Source organism: Phalaenopsis equestris, unplaced genomic scaffold, assembly GCF_001263595.1.
Source record: "Phalaenopsis equestris unplaced genomic scaffold, ASM126359v1 Scaffold000022, whole genome shotgun sequence".
Lineage (NCBI taxonomy): Eukaryota > Viridiplantae > Streptophyta > Magnoliopsida > Asparagales > Orchidaceae > Phalaenopsis > Phalaenopsis equestris.
Window position 1 is genome coordinate 1725996 of NW_018164464.1, and position 6922 is coordinate 1732917.

The 6922-nt window shown below is 31.7% G+C and overlaps 1 protein-coding gene across 2 annotated transcripts in view; it reads right to left on the reverse strand.

Moving 5' to 3' along the window:
* The window catches only part of LOC110018433 (serine/threonine-protein kinase D6PK-like), a 26010-nt gene extending 19513 nt beyond the window's left edge, over positions 1–6497 (reverse strand). Inside the window, exons 1-2 of one of the 2 annotated variants that reach the window (XM_020715744.1) lie at positions 6163–6497; positions 3199–3335 (exon numbers count right to left, since the gene is read on the reverse strand). The gene's annotated coding sequence lies outside the window, so the exon portion shown is untranslated. The remainder of the gene's footprint in view (positions 1–3198; positions 3336–6162) is intronic. The other variant, XM_020715743.1, reaches the window with a different exon arrangement.
* Positions 6498–6922: the final 425 nt, after the last annotated feature.

Consider the following 6922-nt stretch of genomic DNA (forward strand, 5'->3'; position numbering starts at 1 on the left):
CAGCAGGAAGGAGACTCTGCATAACGTGTTAAAGAGGCTAGCGGGAGGATCTGCCTTAGAAACAGCAGCAGAGGGATCTGGCTGCAGAAATTTCAGCAGAAGGATCTGGATGAAATTGCAGGGAAATCCGGCATAAATTGCAGAAGGATTCAACTGGCAGTATAGGGATTTGGCTAGCATAAAGGAGAAGTCCGGCTCTAGGAAAGGAAGTCCGACGCAGGAGGAAAGTTCAGAATTTATGTAGCGAAAGAAGGAGGTCCTAAGTTCAGAATTTCTGCAATAGGAGGAGTTCCAGAGGCTAGGGTTTGATCTAAGGCTTTGATACCATGTAGAAATTACTTGGGGAGGAAAAATTGCTTCATTTTTTATTCACAAATAGGGTACATATATATAGGGAAACCAATCCCTCTTTATTTACAAACTTATCAAGCATATCTAACATAAATTAGAAAATAAAATAGTTTTGAATAAAAAAATTGAAAACATAAAATAAGAAGGGAATAAACCACTCAAAGGTTTCCTAAGATATCTCAATCAAATCCTCCATTATTTGGAGGTAGTGGTTGGCCCACATGAGATAAATATGGAAAGAACTAAATCTTCTCAAATTTTCACAATTCTAAAATGAATAATGTTGTTGGAAATGTTAGGCAAAAGACTTCATTGAATACAAGATTATAATCTTTGAAGCAAACAACTTCAATAGCAAAACAAAGTAAAGAAAAGCCAAAATTACTATCACTGTGGAAAAATTGACAATTTTAACTGAACTATATTTTCAAAAATAAAAAGGAAAATTTACATAAAAACCACACAATTCTGATGTATTTACATCAAAATCTTATATAAAACACTTTGGTATCATAATCAAATCAAAACCTATGCAGGAAAAGAAGTATTTCACTTTTGAAAAGTTACAAATAGTTGTATTTTTTATGTAATGTTAAAGATTTGCGTGCTATGTATGTAAATGTTAAACTTCAGGTCTTAGACATGTAAATAAATAAGAACTATGTGGTATGTATGTAAATCCCCCAAAAAATAATTAAAATTTTATAAGCTAACATTGTCACAATAAACAAAGAAGATAACTACTGAATTGGCTTTTATTGTTTTGAAAATGCATATAAACATGGACAATGAATTAAATATGGCAACAAGAAAATGCTCAACTTGGTGGCATGACTTAGGTCAATTCATAATTCGAGCATTTTGAAGATGCTAAAAAAAATGGACAATTCTTCGGGCCTCAGAAATCAGGATTCTACAAAGATCATAGGAAAATAAAATGTTGAATTTCTATTCATTTCTGCAAGGAAATTTTATGTATTAATGTCCTTTTATTCTTGGCATTACATAAACTCCTGTATCTATTAATTTGAAGGGGATAAAAGCTGTAATAAAGTTTAAAAGATCAATAATGCTAAGAATGAAGTGTGGGAAAGGTTTACTCTAGTGAAAGAATGTTGAATGTTAGTATAAACAATAATAATGTTTCTACTTGTATTATCGAGTACTACTTTTTAATGTCATTAATGACTTGCATGCGAAGAATAAAGATATTTGAAATTTGCAGTTAGGAATGGTTAGATACCATTTAATTATGACAACAGGAACATAATATGGCATTTGCATATAAGAAGACAACAATAAAGTATTTTCCTAATGAAGAAAGAAATGACACTGTGCTATAATTAAGCACTCGGATAATGAACAATAGAAGGGGATTTTGACAAGAGATGGCCATGGATAATTATTATACTCATTGATGAATTCTATAGAAAAATCTATTTTTATTGTTGAGACACAAATACGAAGCATTTTTTTAAGCTAAAATGCCATGTCATCAAAATTCAAAAATAAAATAAATATATATATACATATATAGTATTAAAAACAGATAAAGGTAGAAAATATTATTCTATTTATATTGTGCTGATGATGGGGAAAACAGAATTATAACCCAAATTAGCAGTGCATATGCTTCCCAGATAAGGACTGGTCCAAAGGAAAAAAAAAACAAAAGGAACTATTGTCAATATGATAAATGCAATGTTTCTGAAAGCAAAAATAATAATAATTCAAAAAAACTATGGGGAGAAGCTTTACTTATAGTTTGTCACATGCAATACCATAAAATCAACTATAATGTTGTCATATAAATAATGAATTATGGAATAAAAAGTATCAAGCCTAAGTTATCATCGAGCTTGAGGTCTAGAATACATTTCTTGGTTTATGATCAAAATTAGGATCCACGGTTTAAATATGTTTTTATGAGATATGATGAAAATTCAAAAGCTTATAAATTTGGATTTGGACGCAATTCTTATAGTGGAATTAAAAGTGCCATACTCTTTAATACAGAAGCTGATCCACAATATTCAAAGAAGCCATTGCAATCCTGGAAAGCTTAATAAAAGGAGAAGATTACAAATAAAATAGATCCAATGTATTAAATGGTAAATGCATTATAGCAGATTTGTCTCTTGGTCAGCTGATTAAATGTAAAGGGGTAAAAAAAAAGAAAAGAAATATAGCATAAATGGATATAGTTAAACTTTGATGGCTAGTATTTTGATACTAATGCACCGATGTCCAAATTTGCAATATGTAGAATGCTACTAGTACCAACCTCATTGTATATAATCTTTTGTATCCCTATTGATGTTAAACACAGCATTTTAAAATGGTGACATGAACAAGATATGAATAAAGAACAATCATGGTGGTTTGTGTTGGGATAATTAATCCTTTATGTAGTTTAACTCAAGCATCCCTGCAGCGGCATGAAAGATTTAGTAGCTTAATTTTATGTAATGGATTTAAGCATAATAAAATTGAGAAAATTTATGTCTTCTCAGTATATAGGGGAGTAATTTAATATCACTATATTGACATTATATCCATTATTAGTAATAATACAAATGGCATAAATGGAAATTAGTACCTAACTTCATTTTGAAAACTAAAGAGCTAAATAAAGTAAATAATGTGTTGATAAAGCTAAGAAACGTAATGGGTATTTTCCGTTTCAAAGTCTTATTAAATTAAGAAATTACTTTATAAATTTAAGTAGTACAAGATGCCATATAAGGCTTCTTCAAAGTTAACAAAAAACTTCGGAAGTTCCATTACACAGATTGAATATGCAAGTGAAACAGTAAGCTGATCTTTATGTCATTCAATTTACTATACCTCATCTTTCAGTCATAGTTCATAAATTTTCAAGGTATACAAATAATCCTGATACTGTACTTTGGAAGGCATAAAAGAGTTCCTTGATTCAAAGAACCACATTATTGGGATTATTTAACAACAATTTCCCTGCAATACTAAAAGAAACACAAAGGTCATTAGTAACTAGTACAAATAATAATAATATATTACCAATGCATACATCAAATCCTGTAATAATTTCACTGATCACCTAATAAAATGTCTCGCGAGGAACAATGGTAAAAATGAAAACTACAGGATTAAGAACGAGGCCTTTTATTTATAGCCACCAATAATGAGAACCCAACATTTTTTAGTATTAAAGCTGCTGAAGGCATAAATGAGTTAAAGAAAAAAAAAACAGAAATGAGTGGTTATCAAGGCACTAATATTTAACAATCTAGAAAATTATGCTGACTATCATGCGCTAGAAATAGAGAAACATTCATAATAGAGTTCGTTTAAAATTAAAACTAGGTATAGGGGCACAAGAAGAAACTTCACCTAAACAGACAAAGTATTAAAGACGCTTCTAATAGTGTTGGTTTTACCTTGGAAATGTTCATGAAACCTTTATGGAAGCCAGAAAGCTCAGTTGGTAATCAAAGTCTTAGGTTCAAAACTCATCTATACCATAATAAATTCCATCTTGTGGACTAAGGGGTGGGCAAAAAAAGTTTACGAAACCAGGACAATATAAAGGCTGGAGAGATGTTTTATGAAGCCACATAGTATTACAGATAGAATTTTTTGTTTTAATACAAAAAAAACATGGTTTAATGTGCTGAAATGAGGGAGTTATTGAAGCATTGAAATTGCAATCATTATATCCTAACAACTAAATATGGTTAGCACTATGAATCCTCATGTTCCATTCACCCTCATTAAGTGCTGCATGATGTATTACATATATTTTCTGCCAATTTTATTGTAAAAGATTCAGTAGTTTGCCATAACCTTGTTCTAAGTCCTTTGAACTAAGAGTATCTACCAAACTTATGGTGTATCAACTAACTTTTTTGTATATACCCAAACCACTAAAGCTTATTTTCCATTACATTAGCTTCAAAAGTTGCTAATTGCCAGACCCACCACCCCACTATATATGTAATTTTAATCTATCTTTCCTATTATATCATGCATTTATCTAAATATTCTCATTTTTTTTCACACTTGGATTGGTTATGATTGATTTCTTTTACTATCTTATAGTGACAAATGATATTCATATAACATAATAGGATTAATTATACTTTAATAAAATTTACATCTAAGTTCGCAAGATATTCCCTTACATAATAGCATTCCTACAGCAATTCTCTATTTTAGCCAACTAGCTTTGGCCCTGCAAGTTATATCTTTATCCATTTAACAATATAATCAACGTCTTTAATGTCTCCAACTATTAAACAATAGAGTGATACGAATGCTACATAACTAATTAAAAACACATGAAAAATGAAAAAAAAATCATTACAAATATGGCAGCGAGCGATGCTTACGATGAGAGGAAATAAGAGGAATACACCTAAAATCATTAATAACAGAACCAGATTCCTATAAAGTTTAAACCTTAAACTCCATCTTACTAGGCAAATTCGGGCAATAATTTAAATTACCTTACCCAACCCACAAAATATATCCAGATCAGCCAATTAAAGGTTATACATTTGCCCAAGATAATACTGAAGTGGGTGTGAATCAATCAAGTCAGTATCCACCTCAAATTTAGAAAAGGCTAATGAGCGCCCTTTTAATGAATGCCACAATTTTTACTACTTTTTTAGTGATTAAAACCTCTCTCTCTTTTACGATGAACACAGGCTAAAGCCGAAACGAACAAATTTAGTGTTTTTTGTTTTTTAGTTGATGATCTCTTTTACAATTATTTTCCGGTTCATTGCAAGCAACATAAAGTTAGAAGCACCTTTTTCCTAATAAAGGATAGATATAACCTCAAAAAAAGGTTTGCATACATATCAGATGATTCTTATGTATTCACATATCTAACACCTCAAGTTTGATATTTACATTTATAATGCTTTAGTATCATAAACCTATGCATGAAAAAGTGTATTTGACAGTATTTTTGAAGTGAAGTTAAAGTTTTGAGCGTTATAAATCTAAATATGAAAGTTTACGCGTTAGATATGTAAATACAAAAGAATTGTCCGGCATATATGTAAATGCCCCAAAAAAATATATTTGTCTGCACCCAACTCGACATCACATACTAATAAGAATTCCTTGTAGGAATCACATACTAAAGCAAGGAAGATACTAATATGCCCCAAAAAAATATATTTGTCTGCACCCAACTCGAAATCACTTGTTGGAATGGCAAGACTACATTGGATAAAGTATATTTGGCATGAATTCCTAAAGCAAGGAAGATACTAATAAGAAAATTATCAAGTACTATCTGCGTTCTAATAAACAATTCTAAGAAAATACTATCCCCATACTACTAAGATTAAGATGAAGATTCTTCCTCAATGGCAGTTCAGCAAAATATAAGGGAAGAGCAACGAGGCATCAAATCAAAGGCAAATTATTGAAATCAACAAGCAATTTCCCAATGAAAAGCATAAATGCGGAAATAAGCTTCCCACAGTAACCACAAAAAAACAAAGCTGCTACATTTCGAACTCTAAATTAACAAAAAATAAAAAATGAATAAATAAAACCCTCAGCATGAAAACTGTAAGCCAATAAAATATGTGTAAAACTCCAAATTTCATGATGCTTGCGTATAAACTGAGAACGCACTGCATCCTCGCAGCTGAGCCAGCGACTCCAAACTAAAAAACATTCAAAACAATAAAACCAATCTAACAAATTAAAGAATCACAGCAAAACCTACGAAAGATGCTAACAAGATCATCACTCAAGTCCCGTAAACTACCAAATTTATATTTAACAAAAGCAAGTGAGCGACCATACCTAAGAAGAATCGTCGAAGGCCAGTGACGAAGCGTTGTAGGGAATCAGCCAGAGGCAGAAGACGGAAAAAGAAAGTTGCATGGAGCAAGGAGTTTCGAAAGCAAAGAGCATGGGAAAGCGTCAGAGTAAAAAATGCAAGTCACGAGAAGGAGCGGCGTCCACGCCGAAGAAGAGGGGAGTCGTAAAGAGGGGTAAAAATCGAAAGTTGATTGAAGGGATAATGGTAAAGGGATTAAATTGAAACGAGTTGCTGATGAGAAGATGAAAGGTTAAAAAATGGCGGAATGAAAAAGATGAACAGCGATCCCGCGGGTATGAGGATGAGAGTCGCTCAGTCTTCTGGCCCCGGTCAGCTTAGCGGCTCAGATCATCCAAAATATTATATTTACAAATTAAGCATTTACTAATTTTTTTTAAAACTATCATATTCACGTATTTAGGCGAATTTGATTAAAATAAAGTTCTCTGTTAACTTGAATTTTGATATTTGAATGAGAATTAAAAAAATGGATGAATTTGTAAATAGCAAGTTTTGGGGCGGTCACGTTGTCCGCCGATAACTTGTAAGATGAGATGGCCGCCGGTGATTAATCTTTCAAACTTGAGATGTCCGGACAGAATATTTCTTAGTGTTATGCACTTCTAATTTGGCCGATGTATATATACATAAAAATTGCGTGGCATATATGTAATATAAATTTTCCTATAAAAATATACTGTGTCGGCAGGTCTTGTCCTCTGCATTTGCGCCATCTCTGAC